The 18161-nt window shown below is 38.0% G+C and overlaps 1 protein-coding gene across 2 annotated transcripts in view; it reads right to left on the minus strand.

Moving 5' to 3' along the window:
• Window positions 1-17225, minus strand: part of ZC3H12C (zinc finger CCCH-type containing 12C) — a 55380-nt gene extending 38155 nt beyond the window's left edge. The window contains exon 1 of one of the 2 annotated variants that reach the window (XM_063094438.1): window positions 17090-17225. The gene's annotated coding sequence lies outside the window, so the exon portion shown is untranslated. Of the gene's footprint in view, window positions 1-17085 lie in introns of both variants that reach the window. The other variant, XM_063094437.1, reaches the window with a different exon arrangement.
• Window positions 17226-18161: the final 936 nt, after the last annotated feature.

Here is an 18161-nt window from a genome sequence, read left to right on the forward strand (position 1 = left end):
TCTTTTCCTGCAGTCTCCTCTGGATTCAGCTTCCCAACTACAGTGGCAGCCACTGGAATAACACTGTAGCCTCTGCCTCCTCACTTGAGGATGACTTATCTGATGAGTAAGTCTGGGAAGAGGACTCGTGGAAGCAACGTCTAGCCCCTTCCGCTACACATTTCTCTTTGGGATCTGCCCACAGGCAGAGAGCACACGGTTGCTTTGCTCTCCAGCATGGTCTGAGGCTGGATGGTTAAATCTTCCTAATTCTTGGGTTCAGTGCTAGTTAAGTTTTTCATGCTGTTCTCTTAAGTCATGTTCTCCAATAGTTCTGTGGATACAAAGGGCTGCTATTTTGATATCCATCTGCTGGCTCCTTTGTCTATTTCTCGGTTGGTTCAGAACTAAGGCAGGAAAAAGACCCCCTCAAACTCCAGCAATGCTCAACCATAAAAAGTTTTGTTATAGAGAACTATTAAGAAAAAATAGGGGTAACAAAGACTACATAAATTAACCTTAATCAGACCACTTTTATAATACTAATATGAAGGGATAAAGTTAAAAAAAAAAAAAGGAAAAATTCAGTAACAAAGAAGACAGTTAATGTTACTCAGTCAAAATTCTTAAGGGTTATGAAAATCTTAATAATCATAAGACAGACTTGTCATTTTCTTAACTTACTTGCTTTGCCACATTTGGCACCACTATTTTGTTGACCTAGAAGGGATACAGTATTCCATCTAAAACTTTTTTTCAATGGCAAACCAACGGGGCAATGCCAAAGGGAGCTATACTAGATTAGACCACTTGTTCCTATATAGGTATTGCCACTCCTAGAGATTTGATTAACTGGTTTTCTGAAATTTGTCCCTGAACACTTACTATAACTTCCAGGGTACAGTTTTCTCCAGCATAAAGTCCAGAGAAAAAGAGATTGTGGAAGCAGATGATTTCATAATTTCTAGATATAAGAACAAATACCATGCCATGTCTTGTCCCCCAAACTAACCAAGTAACCTGGACAAGTTATTAACCTGTGTCTCAGGTTCTTCAACTATAAAATGAGGATAAGAACATCACCAATAGCATAGGGTTGTTATGAGGATTAAATGAGTTAATATAAATAATAATTTACATCAGTGTCTGTTACATAATAAATGCTAAAGCGTACCTTTTAAAAAGTTTCCACTAAAAGTGAAACTGCAGTACAAAAAAATAGAAAACCTAATTTCCATTATTTATTTTATAGTCTCATTACTATAATTCTAAAGATTCTGTCTTCTTTTAATATAGAGGAAAGAACATTATGCAGGCAAAGGCTGTAACTGTGTCCCACTAGGTCTTTTTACCACATGCTTATGGAACCAAGAAATCAAACCACTTGGAGTTCAAACACCCACCCCACTCTGTTCCTTTGTTTGTGATATCTTATATGAATTTTGCAAAAAAAAAAAAAAAAATAGTAATAATTCAGAACAATGTCTCTCAAAGGGAAAGAGAAATAACACCTAGTTTGAAAAAACCAAGTATATCTATCCTTTTTTATAAGAAAAACTACTAAAGATTAAAGTGCCATGGAATATTTTGGCTAGTGAGGATAATTAGAAAATAATGTTAGAAACTGGTAAGAAACATGAGTATAAAAACAGGTGGAAACCACTGATTTAGAAAACGTACAATGATTTAATGGTGGGGAGGAGTGAAGGGAAGAGGGAAAAAATGGAAGGCCCCTGAACTGAAACAAAGATTTTCTTTCAGAAAATGAGAAAATATTCATCTCAGACTAACAATATAGATAGTGGACACTGAAAAATTATTTCAAAATATAAATGGCTGTAGACAAAGGGCAGCCATCCCCTCCCACCTCTCCCATAATACAATCTCATTAACATTTTAATTTCTAGCCACAGAATTTTCCTAAAGTCATAAAGTGTTATACTTTTCAGAGTTAGCTTTCTCCAAAGATTTATAACTTAACTATTGAAAAGTTAAAGCCATAACAACGTCCCCCCAAATGACTGTTACTTAACAGAATCATTTCTGTAAAAAAAGGATTCCTATGAGTTAGGATTTTATTTTATTGATAGTAGTAAATAAATATAGAGTACCTTAGTTCCTAGGGCACTTTATAGATATTAGCTATGTTATCAAACTTTATTTCAAAATTCTGAACAAATAATACATTTTTAAAGTATTTGATGAGGGGCAGGAAGACAGCAGCATGGTCCATAATTATAAAGTCAAACTAAGTGAGAGGTTAAGCCAGTTTTCAATGAATTCATTTATTCACTTAAGAAACATTTATTTGAATGCCTACTATGAGAAAGAGATAATGCTAAGTGAAGGAGAGAGGTTATAAACATGAATATAGTTGCTACTCTTAAGGAGATAACATTAGGGAAACCAGATAAATAAACATCTGTGCAATACAAGGCATGCCAAAATTAATGCAATTAACAGAGATATGTTATAGAGTACAAGAGACAGATTTGGGAAGATTCTGAGAGGTGACATAATCTAGGTACAGAATAATAGTGAGGACATACTCCCATATACACTATGGGGTATGTGTCTGTGGTGGGGGGAAGGAGAGGAGTAGGGTAAGAGAGGGGGGAAAAAAAAAGAGCAGTTGCCCAGAGAGCAAGAGGATCAAAGGCCCAGAGTTGTGAGAAATGATAACACACACAGAACACTGTGTGATTAACACTGCTGTAGAAGAGTCTAGAAAGTCAGGTGTGACTAGCTCGTGGGAAGTCTTCAAGGCCACACTAAGGAGTTTCAACTTTGGTAATGGGAAACTACTGAAGGTTTCTGAAAAAGGTAATGATGTATTTTACTCACATTTTAGAGAAGCAGTAGGGAGTCACTGAAGGTTTCTGAGAAGATGAACATGTTTCTACCTATATTTCAGGATGATAATTCCAGCTGTATTAGTTTTGAGGAGGCAAGAAACTCAAAGATGACAACTCAGGAAGATAATACAATATTCCAAGGACTTTAAGTTAACTGATATCTAAAGTTATGCAGAAAAAGGGGAAACAAATAAATATTTTCCAAGACAGAGCCAATGTGTGTAGTCAGTATTTGATACTAAAGACAAAGGAGGAAGGAGTTATAAAAAATAACTGATGGCATCAAATGATACAAACACATCACAGAATGACTGAGAAGAGGACTTGGGTAAATACTACCACTGGCCACTGAGAGAGCTATTTCTGCAAAATGAAGAAAGGTGGAATGAACAACTATTCTTTACCATGTTTTTCTGCCATGGACCATTTCTTAGTCTAATGAAGCCTATGGTTCTCTTTTCAAAGTAATGTTTTTAAATGCATAAAACAAAAACATAGGATTGCCCTACGAAGGAAGTCAATTACATTAGTCATCAAAATATTAAACACTGTGGTATAGTGAAAAATATGCCTTTTATTAGGCACATTAAAATAAGATGTAGCAGCAGATTTAATAACTTATGATTTTGAAGTAGTTAAAAGAGCAAATGGTATTTCAGGACATTTGCTTCAACTGTAACACAACAGGGAAACATCTGTGATTTCTACGGGTGACTAGTGCTATTAATATTGGATTTGTTGCTTACATTCATAATTGAGGGAAATGCTAAATTTCAATTAGAGGATGTGAAAATAAAGATGTAAGTTTTTTCCCATCCAGCATCACAGAATCCCCAAACTCTATCCATCAACCCTTTGGAAAACCACAGAACGCAGGTTAAAAACTCAAGGTTAAGAAATGTATTTTGGAGGAGAGATGACAGCAAATGTTTGACAGGAAAATAATATGTTATAGAAAGATATTTTGGAGGTGGTAGGGAAGAATAGGAATAGTTTCAAAGGAAAGTCTTTTTTTTTGGGGGGGGGGCGGATAAGAACTTTAAACCAGGAGAATGGATTTGATGGGGCAGGATGGATGAAAGGTACGTGCATACACATCTGTGTATAAATGAATGAATGAATGAGAATAACCAACAGGACAATAACTTAGAGGAAAAAAGGAGGAAGAGCAGTGAAGTGGGGAAACAAAAGATTTGATTCAGCCAGGCAATCACTGACTCTGCTTTATCCTATTAATTCTCTGCTAACACTAACAAGCCTACACTAACAATTCTGCAGTCCTTCCCAGCCTCCATAAGACCCACTGGGCTGGTACTGCCTAGGAGTGAAGAGTGAAAGGCTAGGAAAGGGGCGTCTGGCAGGTAACTGCCAACAGGAGGTTTTGCCTCCTTTCTGGACACTTCTTTAATCCTTCCCAGTGCTTCAGATACCCAGAGGCTTATGGCTGCTATTTGATACTCTAAATACTTCTATCCTAGTGCTCCTTCCAATATCTCTTCCACCAAAACTCAAAATTCCAAAAGAAAGATCAGTGAGGGTGTTAAGATACTTGTATGAGTAAAATAATTAAACATTTAAGTGTGAACGATTCTTGAGGAAGGGGATGTAAGTGTGATGGATATTATAAGGATAGCTTGTTATACCAAATGAGTACTTAGATTAAAAAGATTGAGGAAATACTGTTAAATAGAAGAATCTTAGTATACTTCTATTCTCAGGCCCTCCTTCCTTATGCCTGCACCTTTTCTCCTCTGTGCCTGTGTGTGTGTATGTGTATGTGTACATGCATGCACATGCATGGAGAGAAGGCGAGGAGGGGGGATAGAATCAGCTTACCCATTTCTCACTATTGGTCTTACCCCATTACTCTTGGAAGAAATTTTTAACCCATTGGGTTTGGTAAACAAAAGCTACTGGGGAAGCAAAGATTTGGCAGTTTTCAGTCTTCAAAATCAGTATTTCTAAAATAAGTAACTGACCGTTTTATTTTACCTTTTAATTCCGATTATCTTTTTAAGAGATAACACAAAAAGTTGAGAAAGAGGCTATCACACAGTGAGAAGTATAAGAATTTTATACACTATAAGTTTATAAATGAAAATTATTTCAGGATTTTGATATTTAAATCCATATCCTACTTACATTAGGAGTATACTATCAAATAAATACCCAGTCTATTAAAATGCACATGAAAGTTAAACACTCATTTGCTATCAAAGTGGGAAATAAACATTTATGATCCACCTGTTATTTTGAGGAATGCTTGGGCCCAAAAATCAGCATCTAGTAGCAGACTTGCCAAATTAGCATTCTGGCTTCTGGCTGTCACTCAGGAGTTCCAAAGTGCTTTCTCCACCCTCCACGTCTTCACGCGGGTGCTATCACAGCATGGATGGTCTCCAAGCTAAGCTGCAGCTGCCAACCAGTACATGCTTCCCAGCCATCCAGGCCAGCAATAAAATTTTCTACTTCAACCAAATTCACAAAATGAATTTCATGAAGTTTTTTCTTATAAACTGCTTTCCGATTTAAAAAGGTATACTTTAAACATATACTACCTATACTCTGAAACTAGTCTGTTTCTTAGTACAGAAAATCTTTCTGATCATGAATTGACTTCAAACATTCTCTGCTGATGTCCTTATTCAAAAGGGAGGTTTTAAAGACATTAAGACAATGAGAAGGTCTTCCATTAATGTAATCGGAAGACCTGAAAGAACACTGAAAAGTAGGAAACTTAATGGGAAATAAAAGGGCAATGATTTGAAGCATTTTTTTCTTCCAAAAAAAAAGTAGTTTGCTAATTTTCTTACTAACAGGAACCACTAGAATTGCCACCATTCTGCACTCTCAAGAATGTGGAATAATTCTGTAATTCCACTTCCTATGGCCAGTTTATTCATCTCATCTATAAACAGGATGGGAACGAGGAGCTGATTTCTATTTCCAAAGCTTTACAATCTTGGGGATGAAAGTAAGGAGTATTCAGAAGATGCTTCCTGTAATACTGTTAAACTAGTAAAGAGCACAGTGGGGGCAACGGAGAAGCCACAGGTGCTGGCCCAACTTCCAAGCCCTGGGAAATCCTAGAAAACCCACTGAAGGGAGCACACCAGGGCCAAGCGGTATGGAGTTCTACTAGCAGGGAAACACCATTGAAGGAACTCAAATACTTTAAAAAACAAACTAGGAAATCCATTTATTTTGAAGGTTATACCATCCTATTCTTATACAAAGAGGACAAAAAGCCCTGACAATCCAAAGCATGAGATTTATTTATTTTATCTACAGGCCTTAAAAAAATGATGATAGTATTAAACTCTAGGCTATATAGGTATTTAAATAGCAATGACAACAAAAATGATCCTTACTTCAAGTAGTTACATAATAATTCAGTGTGGGTTGATTGACTACAAAGCTGAGATAAAACATCTGTGCTAGACCAACTTTTTCAAGGCACAGAAGGAAAACTCAAACCTTGAGAGTTGAATTATACTCTGACCATGATACATAAAAATGAGAAGTTAGCAGCAGATGGATAGCCAGAAACAACAAATAAACAAAAACCCTACAAAAAACCCAGAATCTGTAAATCAAAACTCTATTCCAAATAACTCTGTAGTTTAAAAAAATAATAAAATTATGGACTATTTAGAAATGGATGACAATAAAATTATAGTCTATGGCATGTGGCAAAACTCAAAAGAAAAATTTACGGGGTAAACGCATTTAATAGAAAAGAAGAAGCCAAGAATTAAACACTTAAATTGGAAAGGATAAAACGAGCAAATGAATCAAAATAAAGGTGGGTAAAGGAATAAAATTAAAAGCAGAAATAAGTAAATTAGGAAGCAAAAATGAAAAGTAAAACTGGTTAATAAAATGGAAAACTGATGACTGAACAAATGAGTGAATAACTTCCAAAAAGTATGACCAAGAGGTTAGAGAACTCCACAAATATATAATATTACAAATGTAATATTTGAAAGGATGAAAGGGATTCTTTACATGTAACATTTCTGTATAAATCTTTATGCCAATAAATGAAGAATATATAAGCAAAACTGATTTTTTCTTTTTTTTTTTTTTAACAGATGACCAGTAAGGGGATCTTAACCCTTGACTTGGTGTTGTCAGCACCATGCTCACCCAGTGAGCCATGGGCTGGCCCAAAGCAAAACTGATTTAAGCAGTGGTTGCAAGTATGAATAACCATGGAAGAAATAAAGACCTTGTACACTCTATTTCATTCCTTACAAAGGATGCTATACCCATAAGTTCTGTGGACATGTTCTAGCAAAACTTCAAAGCATCCAGCAACCCTTACGTTAGATTATTCTAGGGCACTGATGAAGATGGGGGGTATCCCAACTAGTTTAATGAGGCTAGCATAAGTCTGTTGACAAAACTCAACAAAGATGGCACCAAAACTAATCAAACATATATATAGATTAATCTTACTTATTCACAAAAGTCCTAAGTGTAAGAAGAGTAAATATATAGTATATCCAAATTATAATAATACACACTAACCAGGTAGGTTTATTCTATAACAGATTTTCTAATATCGAACAACCTTGTTAATTCAACTCATTACATGTATTGGTTAAAGGCTCTTATGTTGGGGCCGAGCCCGTGGCGCACTCGGTAGAGTGCTGCGCTGGGAGCGCGGCGACGCTCCCGCCGCGGGTTCGGATCCTATATAAGAATGACCAGTGCACTCACTGGCTGAGTGCCGGTCACGAAAAAAAAAAAAAAAAGGCTCTTATGTTGGATTGAGTATGGAAGATGACATGAGGTATCAAGAACTTCTAGACTTTTGGTTTGAGCAGTTGAGGAGGAGGTAGTAACATTTACTAGACTTGGAGGATAAAAATTCTGTTTTAGATTATTTTAGTTTCAGATACCAATAGCTATCCAAGTGGAGCTGTCTACAAGAGAGCTGTGGCTGTATACAAGAACGATGTCAGAACTGGAGATATAAATATGGTAATCATCAGCAAATAGATAGTATTTTAAAACATGGTATGGGATAGACTCATTTTGGAAGAGTGTAGAAAAAAGAAGAGTCCAGGAGCAAAATTTTAGCAATCTAAAATAGAAAGACACTACCAAGATTTGTGAATACTGTATTTTCATGTACTGTGTATGAGAGGTCTTCATAATGTTCATGGAAAGACTCATATTATCAGTTAATTCCATTTTTCCATGAACTTTTTAAAGTACCCTCATACAGTTTCTCAAACAACTACAGATAGATCCTCCATATGATCCAGCAATCCCACTTCTGGGTATGTACACAGAGGAATGGAAATCATCATGTCGAAGGGATACCTGCACTCCCATGTTCATCGCAGCTCTGTTTACAATAGCCAAGATATGGAACCAACTTAAATGTCCATCAATGGATGACTGGATAAGGAAACTGTGGTATATATACATCATGGAATACTACTCTGCCATTAAAAAGAATGAAATTCTCCCATTTGCAACAACATGGATAAGCTTGGAGAAACTTATGTTGAGTGAAATAAGCAAAGCACGGAGGGATAAATATCATATGTACTCTCTCATAAGTGGGAGCTAAGAGATAAAGAAGAAAGGAAAGAAATACCACAGTGGTGTGTTGGATTGCAGAGGGAGAGAACATACATAGGGATACAAAGTGGAGTGGGGAAAGAGGGATAAGGAGGAAGGTTGAGGATAACTGAGGGGATAATTGGGTGAAGGACATGGGGTATAATCACAATTTGTGGTAATGGACATGCTGCCAGTATGGATCTGACCATCACATCTTAGGCATGAGTGGTGACAATGTGCTTTGTACCCCATGAATATTTATAACCAATAAAAACAAAACAATTTAAAAAAATACATTAATAAAGTTAAAATGAAGATACAGAAAAAAAAATAATAAAATATAATAAAGTACCCTCATACATTGCTACACTTAATCATTTTTTAATATGCTAAATTAGGATTTCAGTACACAAACTATTTAATAAAAACCTCATGATATCACAAAGTGGTTTGCCTGTCAGCCTCTGAAAAGTTCCATTTCAGTAGCATGACCATTTTGGGGGTTTGTAAATTATTTAAATCTTTTTTAGGGGACAGGCATTTTCAACAGTGCTCTGGCAAAGATGCCTAAGGGCCTAGGCAAGGAGAGCATAGGGACCCTGATCCTATGACTTCATTTGAATGAAAGGTTTTGTTCTAAACGGTTTCATTTACAGTACAAACTGTTTCATCTACTCATACTCTATCGAAATGACATAACAAGTGGCCAATAAAAAAAAAGAACAGGTCTCAAAGTATACACAACTGAGACAAGGACAGAATCATTAAGTGGACTGAAAGTAATAAAATTTCATCCTTACTAGATTTAAGCTGATTGACTGTATATTCATTTAAAAAAGAAGAGACCATATCTTAAATACTTTAAATATGTTGTTGAAGATGTTTCTTAAAGGATACGTAGGGATTTAATAATTTAAAGGAATCCCCCTATAACACATAAACCTACTTTTAAGTTTCTCACATTTAACTGCTATAAATATATTCAGAATATATGTATTTAACTAGGGAACACCTGTATTAAAAAACAATAGCCACAATAGCATTTTAAAAAGTGAAATACCAAAGAGAAGTCTCATTAAAATCAGAAATAAGTCCTAAATGCCTATTATGAATCAACACTGCTCTCTCATTTCAGCAAATGAAATAAGACAAGAAAAAAGAGTATAAAAGAATTAAAAAAAAAAAAAACTGTATTATTGGGCCATTATTATATATCCTGAAAATCAAGAGACTCAACTGAAAAAGTATTAGAACCAGGTCCTCCAATTTATCTAACAGTACATAACAGAGTTCAGTAAGGTAGCCAGACAGTTATATAAAAAATGAGTAACTACCACGTATAAAATATAGTATATAAGAAGGGGAAATCACATTCATAATACAAAGTAATAGCTAAATTTCTCAAGGATTTAAGTGCTTCAATATACATCTTCAGCTAATCCCTACAATGATATCACATAATATTACCATGGTAACAGGTATTATCATCACCATTTCACAGACAAAGAAACAGGTTTAGGGAAATTAATAAGAAACTTGCCTCCCATCACATACATAACCAGTAAGTTTCACAAGAGGAACTCAAACGGTCTCTCTAACTCTACAAAATGAGCTTTTTAAAAGCACTATTATGCCCAGTATTGTCTATCAAAGGAACAAAAATAGGCTGTATGGAGAAATAGCAATGGATGCAGAGAAATGGGCATTCATGCACTGCTGACAGAAATATAAATTGGTGCAACTTTTCTAGAGGGAAATTTGTATAATCACATCTAGGAATTTGTTAAAAATGTACATGGAACTATATTCACAGCCATTTACCACACTGTTTTTTATTACAATGAAAAAAAACTGGTCACAATCTAAATACTCAATGATATGAACTTGATTAAACCACAGTACTTGACTATACTGAATGCCATTCAGCTAATAAAAATAATCTCTTAAAAGGATAATGACACAAGAAAACTTATGATATATTGAATGAAAAGAAACAAAACTATATATGCATACATTTTTTTTAAAAAGGATGTGATTATAATGATTAAATGATTTTTAAAAATGAAAACAAGGATATGAATAATTTATCTCTAGGTGAGAATTATAGACGATTTTCACTGTATAACTTTATACTTCTATATTTTACAAATGTGATAAAATATGTTGAAATAGTAAACTCAAAATTTAACTTTAAAAGATAAACTGAAGTAGTCAAAATAATAACAATGCAGTTTAGGAGACATTCCTCCCATTTTTTTTTTTTTTTGTCTTTTTGTGACCAGCCGCACTGCGCCGGCCATCCTTATATAGGATCCGAACCCGCGGGCGGGAGCACTGCTGCGCTCCCAGCGCCGCACTCTCCCGAGTGCGCCACAGGGTCGGCCCGACATTCCTCCCATTTAAAACTATTTGTTCCTATGCATGATATAGCTAATTTATTTTAACATACTTTATGCCCACAATTTTTATGTTACTTAAGGCATTTTTCTATCTTAGCAAAACAGAAATAATAATGTACGTTACCTAAAATAAATTATTTATTGCACATTTTAAGTCTTTTAGATTTGTACTAGTCATTTAAAATTACAGCAAAATTCCAGAGTATCTAACAGGTAAGATCACTAACTCAATGAGGCCATCAAAGAAAATGATGACATAAAGTTTAAAAAAAAAGTGTAAGTCAACAATGAGCAGCCTCAATATACGGGACAACTGTTCCCTGTAAGTATACAAAATAATAGAAATAAATTATAAAGTAAAAGCCAAGATGTGAACAGACTAAATCACTGAATAAAGATAAAATTAAGCCCACATAATTTTGAATAGGAAACGAGTACAGATGACTAAGAACAAAGAACAAAAACTAATTTTAACTTCACCCTAAAAGATGTGAAGTAATAGATTTGAAAGCCCTTTGAAAAACCTAAAATATAAACTGACATATTAAAAGCAATAAAAGTAAACTTGATTTTATAGAAATTTTATATCTGGCAATTCCAGTCACTCAGAACACAACTAAGAGCCAGTGAATAAGGAGAAAAACAAAATAAATAAAATCTTTGTCCCATCAAATCAATGGATACTGCTAAATCATTTAATAATATTCAGTGCCTTCTACGTGTCAAGCACTTCTACATTCATTATCTTGAATCAGTAAAAACAACTCTGCAAAGTATTTGATGGATGAGATATCAGAGAGCAACTGAGAGTACTGCCTAGGGTCATAGCCAGAAAATGACAGAGCTGGGATTCAAACGCAGGTGGAACTGATTTCAGAGGCCCTAACTGCTCTCTCCACACAGTGCAACCTTTCAGTTCTTCAACCTAGACTCTCTGAGTATCCTACAGGCCTATAATTGCTGCCTAAAACTTTTACTTTAGACATAATGTTAGCATGATGTCATCCAGTTGCACAGTCCATAGCAGATACCTTCTGCAAATTAGAGGGAGGGAGTAACAATGTCAGCAAGGAACAGCTAACAAGGAGAGAAGACCAAAAATCACTGACACAAATCAATGTAAATAATTGATTTCTGTTACCTGCCCCCTCCCACCATCTAAAACACACACAAAAAAGCATAACAAGTATTGCTATTTAGTTTAGGATAAATCAGAAATCTCAACAAAGTGTGCCAAGTTACTTAACATCTCTAGGCATCAGTTCCATTACCTGGAAGATAAGCAAAACAATAGCATATACCATATAGGGTTGTTGTAAAATTAAATTAGATAATGTAAGTAAAGCTCTTAATACTGCATGTGGCATAGGAGTTAATGCCCAATAAATATTAGCAATTATTATCTTTCAAAATAAGACAGATCATAGGCCACATATTATTTGAAGATAGAAAAATATAATACATGTGTATAAATTCTTCCATTTAAAATAGTTAAGATGTTTTGTTCTTGAAAGATTTTAAAGATTAACTTTTTGGAAAATTCACTTCTATAATATCCTTTCCCTGCTAAGAGGAGTAAATAAAATTAATCATATTCTTTTTTTTTTTTTTTGACCAGTAAGGGGATCGCAACCCTTGGCTTGGTGTCATCTGCACCACACTCATCCAGTGGGCGCACCAGCCATCCCTATATAGGATCCGGACCCGCAGCCTCCGTGCTACCAGAGCTGCACTCTCCCAAGTGAGCCACAGGGCCAGCCCAAGATTAATCATATTCTTAAAAAATAAATGTATATTGCCCCTTAAGAAATCACATAATACCTTCTAAGTTAATTTTTAAATGTTTCGGTACCAATTGTGTTATTTGCTCTGCATTGATTTTGTATCTATTTCTGACCCATCTATTTGCTTTTGTTCATCATACCTACTACCAGGAGATTCATTTAAAGTACTATATGGCTTTTATTAGTAAAAAGACATGAAGTTATCTACTATGTGCCAAACCCTGTAGAAGAATTGGGATAAAACAATGTAGACCACAGAGTCCTGGTCCTCAGGGAGCCTAAGAATATTGAGATAAAAAAAAAAATCCTATGCACAGTATGAGGTACAATCAACATTTTGTATTATCAGTTAATCTTTATGACAAATCTATGTAGAAGGTAGTCTTTTTTCTGTTTTGTAGATAAAGAGCAGAAACAGAGAAAGCAGGAAAGAAAAGAAGAGGAAACAGTTAACTATCATCTAATATGCAAGTGTTAGAGTATTTTGAAAACACAGGGGAATGAATAATTAATTTTACCTGGGGCTGGAAGATTAGGAAATGCTTGTGATATGTTTTTACTTAAAAATCCACCTTATAAATTCTGTAAGGTATAACTATGGGAATAACAAATAATCAAGAGAATATTTATAAAATATTCACATTAGTCATTTTTGGGTAAGGAGATTTCAAGTGGCTTTACTTATTCTATACTTTGCTTTTTCTTAATCAACTTGCACTACTTTAATAATTTAAATAAGTAGAAATTTCAACATTAAAATGAAATATCAATGCTCATCTAATGAATGTCAGAGATTTTAGAAGTTAATACTTATTGCGTTCAAACATGGGATGAAATCAGCATACTCACTCTTTGCTAATGGATATAGCTATGAAAACAACTTTCTGAAAAGCTTTTTGGTCATCTGAAACCTTAAAGCTTATTATTTGTGATCATTACTTCTAGGAATCCATCCTGAGAACACAGATGCAGAAAAAAGATTTTTACTGAGATGCTTAAGTAAAGCATTATGATATTAGAATATTAGGAAAAAACCAAATGTCTGAAATAGGAAAATGATGAAATAAAATAACATATTGTTACAAAGAAAATGTTTGAAATATTTTTAATGTCACATTAAATGAGAGTGGGAAAATGGGATGCAAAGCTCTATAGACAATATAATTCTAATTATACAGGAAAATTATATATCTTTTTAGAACTAAACTCCCTAGAAAGATGATTCCGTTATATTGTCTAAACCTCACAATAACAGACAAATGTATTAACATGTATTAGGTTACAGGCACCTTAATATTTCTTAACAGGGACTTAGCATGGCTATGTTGGAACCCTCACTCAGCCTTATTAATTGCGGGACCTCGAGCAAGTTATTTAACCATATTGTAGTTTGGTTTCCTCATCTGAAAAAGGAGGTATTGAAATACTTCACAGGCATGTAGTAAAATGCATTAACACATGTAGAGCACTTACAACATCACTGGGCACAATAAATGTTACATACTGTACTTAAACCACAATGAAGTAACCCAAGTGATATGAGGGTACTTCAAAAAGTTCATGGAAAAACTGAATTAAAAGATAATATGAATCCTTACAAGAACTTTTGGAAGACCCCTCCTGGTGTGAGCCAGGCAAAAGGTGAGGGAGGACAGGGTGAAATGCTTAGCAGGAAGACCCTGGGATTCTCTATTCCATATCCACCCTTAGGGATTTAAATTTGGAATCCTGACTTAATAAACTTTAATATTCACTGACTATCTTTTTATTTAATATTTCTTTTCAATAAAACTATATTCCAAAACTCCACTTGACACCCACTACTCCTATAATCATCTGCCACATGCCCCAGACACTGGACTACCCACTCCCTGCTTTTCTGCCCTGGTTCCTTGACTCATAGTACTCATTTGGAAATGATTCCAACCAGTTCTACCTACTTGAATGCTACCACTGAGGTCTTCCTTAGTATCGGAATTTCTCACTTCTTCACTCATAGCATTTAGAACATATGCCTAGTGGAATGTACTATCTGTTTATTATCTATCCTCTTAGAGGTCAGGGGCCTTACACAGCAACTAGATTGATACTAAATAATTATTTGCTGAGGGAATAGAAGTATATCAATTTCAAATGAGCAATAACTGCATATTATAGTCCTACATTCCAAAACCAAAAAGAAAAAAAAATTTCCTACTTAATATCTTATGTGTCTTTAAAACTGCTGTCAAATCAGAATGAAAGAATTCCTTGAATTTATGTACAAAAACAATGAAAAACACTAAAAAGGCATGCAACTTTTGTATTTGTTATACTAGTTAAAATTAATGTAGAAACCATTGTGGGCTGCTAGAATGAAGGCAAGGTAATCCAATTGTAGTATGAGAAAAACGCTTTAAAGATACAATTTCAATTAACCACTGGGGGTCCAATTTGGCAGATGTAACCCATGAAAACACAGCTCCAGAGAAGCATGTAACACAAAATAGGATATTCTTATTAGTCTGGTAATTAAAACAAAAATTTATTAAAGTGAAGTGACTAATAAAAACTCCCATCAGCATACAAACATTCCAAGCTTCTGTTTCCTATCCTATAATATTTTCCATTATTAATGGGAGGTTAAAAAATACTGGTCTCTTTTTTTATTGTTTTATTTAAAAGTTCATTTTACTTTGGTTATAATGTTTAAGTACTTTTATGATGACAAGAAGCTAGATGTAGAGTTGTAAATTACTTTGAAAGTAAAATCCATTCTTTAAGTAAAAATACTGAAACACTTTAAATTATGGATACACAGTCAATGGACCATTCTGATATTTTTATGGTACCTTCAAGAAGAGAGATTTAAGTAACTCAGAGTAAGCATGCTAAATTGGAAGAAAACAGATAAACAGAGGGGCAAGTCTGAAATAGGCATCTTCCTGGGCTTATCACTGTAAGACTAATTTTATGAATCTTTGGCGAAGCTATCTGTATATTCAAACATCAGAGAACACTAAAAACAAGAAATTGCTACTATAATTAGTTATATATGTGATTAAATACATGGAAGTTATACTCTCTAAACCCTAAATATGTTGACTTAAAAAAATATGTAACACACTGTATTCATGACTTATTGTGGTTCTTGGAAAGTCCAAAAAATGTGTTGAGGCATAGCCCCGGGTTTCCATTTATAATATGCATTAGAAAATGAAAAACTAAATGAGGAAATAAGTGAAGAACAAAACAACTTTTCCAAATTTTTAAACCAACACACAGTACTTAGTCCCCAAGTATCTCTGCATCTGTTCTAAAATGGTTAAAAAAAAAAAAAAAGAAGAAGAAAAAAAAAAAAAATCCTGAATCAGGAAGAGCCTTGGTGGGCCTGGGGATACACAGTCTTGCAACCAATAGGAAAACTTTCCCTAAATCTGGGTTAGTATTTGATCTCTTCCTTGCAAAACAGAGTAGAAACCGGGATTGTTAACGGATACGACACCCAAGAAGCAAGAAACCCAGTCAGAGTAATCAGTACGTGGACTACTACAGTACTAGGCTGTTTTTAAGGACTTTAGGAGGTGAAGGATGAGACCGTTTGGGGAAGAAAGGTGGGATTCATTTCTGCAAGTTGTAACACCTCTTTGTAGGGAGTTAAAAAATGTGAACTAGCCGAGCTAAGATGAACGCAGGCTGTAAAAGGGAATTGGGCTGGAGCGAGAAGGGTGAAAGAGGAACGAGCGAGGGGTGAGGGGTTCTCGTTAGCACCGGCGGGGAGGGTGGTGGCGGTTTGGACGCAGGGATGGATAAGAAAAGCCAGTGGCTGGGGCTGGACCCGAGATGTCGGATGATGCCTCACCCCAGGGGCGCGCGACGGTCTGAGCCGCAGGAGCAGAGCTGTGGGTCCGTTTCCATCGGGGGCGCCCGAGCCCGCCTCCATGTTCGTTGGCCGTGCCCCTGGGCAGGCGGGAGTGGAGGGGCGCCCTAGGCCGCGGGGCCGGGGACACCGGCCTCACCTCGCCCGAAATCCCAGCGAGGACGGCGCTGCCCTCGGTGAGGATGCGCTGGGCTTTCCGCTCGGCCCCACCTGAGCGGCGGGAGCTCAGCGACTCGACCTCGGGGAGCCCGACCCTCCTGGGCCTGGAGATCACCCGGCGCGGCCGCTCCGGCCCCGGCCCCTCCGCCCCGCGCTGGGGCGCCCGGGCGCGGCCTCCGGGCCCCGCGGCCCTCCCTACGCCAGGCTCCCTCAGGACCACTCTCGCCGCCGTCGGCGTCCCCCACCCTCTTCCCGAGGACAAACCTGGGGGCCGCTACCCGGCATGGCCAGCTCCTCTAGGAGGCGGCGAGCGGGCGGCGGGGCCCGCGGCGACAGCGGCCACCTCGGCCCTCCTCGCGCCCGCCCGCCCGCCCGCGAGCCCTCCCCGCCGGCTGCGGCCCCGGCGCCCCGTCCCCCGGCTTGCACAACTCACACCCCACACTCGCGCGCACACGGATCTGTTGCTCAACCTACTTGCAGTCTCTTCTCAGAAGCCATCACAACATGCCCTGGAAACCGGAGCAACCCCGCGGCCCTCCGGCAGGCGGCCGCCTCTCGCCTCAGCCCTGGGCCGCCGCGGCCGCCGCTAGGGCGCGGGGCGAGCGGGAGGCTCCCCCATGCCGTCCGCCTGGCCGGCCAGCCCGCCTCACGCCGGGGCCCCGGCTCGGGCGCGCCCCGGCTCTGGGCTCGGCCAGCCTCCCGCGCCGCTGCTCCGCGGGCGAGAGCGAACCCGGCTGTGCCGCACGCCGCCTCGCCCCTCGCCCGCCCGCAGCCGCCGCAGCCGCAGCGCCGCTTCCTCCTCCCCTTCCCTCTTCCCCTTCTCCTCCTCGGCTGTCTCTGGAGCCGAGGTTGGCAAACCAGCACCTGCTGCTGGAGATCGCCGAGAACTGAAACAGGAAACCCCGAGCCAAGGGGAAAACCCGGGAGGCGTGGAGAGGGGTGAGGGGAGCTGTTGGAACCTGTCGGGCTCGACCCAGCCGCTGGGGCCGCCCGAGGTTCCTGCGCCTCCTCCCCTCGCGCCCATTCCCTTCCCCGGTCAACCCAGGCGTCCCGACTTTCCCGCGCCGCTCCCGCAGCCCATTCCGGGAGGGCACCTCTCCCCTCGGCAACACCTGCTTCCCCCAGTGATAACACGGATCGTGCCCTGTGCAGTCAAGGAAATCGACGGGCCACCCTCTTAAGGCATGTTTCCCGTGGTTGTTTACTTATTATCAATATTCTGTAATGAGGAAAAACCACACCCTGCCTTAGCAAGACCAATAAGGGAATTTAAACAAATGAAGCTGTTGGGATTTCATCCAGGGGAAGGACTTCTTTCAGCAAGGAAATTGACCTTGTTGGAAACAGCAATCAGGTCAAAATCGAGGTTACACCCAGGATAAATCCAGATCTCTTTCAGGAGGTTTGGAGAAAGTAGCCCTCTGCACTGAGGTGGGCGCCTGAGTTGCAAGTGTGAAAAACACTGAGAGCAGAGCCTTTCTACTTCCGTGAATTGTACAACACCCAGCACAATCTAGGTCAACGTTTCAGAAATGCTCAAATGTTA

Source organism: Cynocephalus volans, chromosome 4, assembly GCF_027409185.1.
Source record: "Cynocephalus volans isolate mCynVol1 chromosome 4, mCynVol1.pri, whole genome shotgun sequence".
Lineage (NCBI taxonomy): Eukaryota > Metazoa > Chordata > Mammalia > Dermoptera > Cynocephalidae > Cynocephalus > Cynocephalus volans.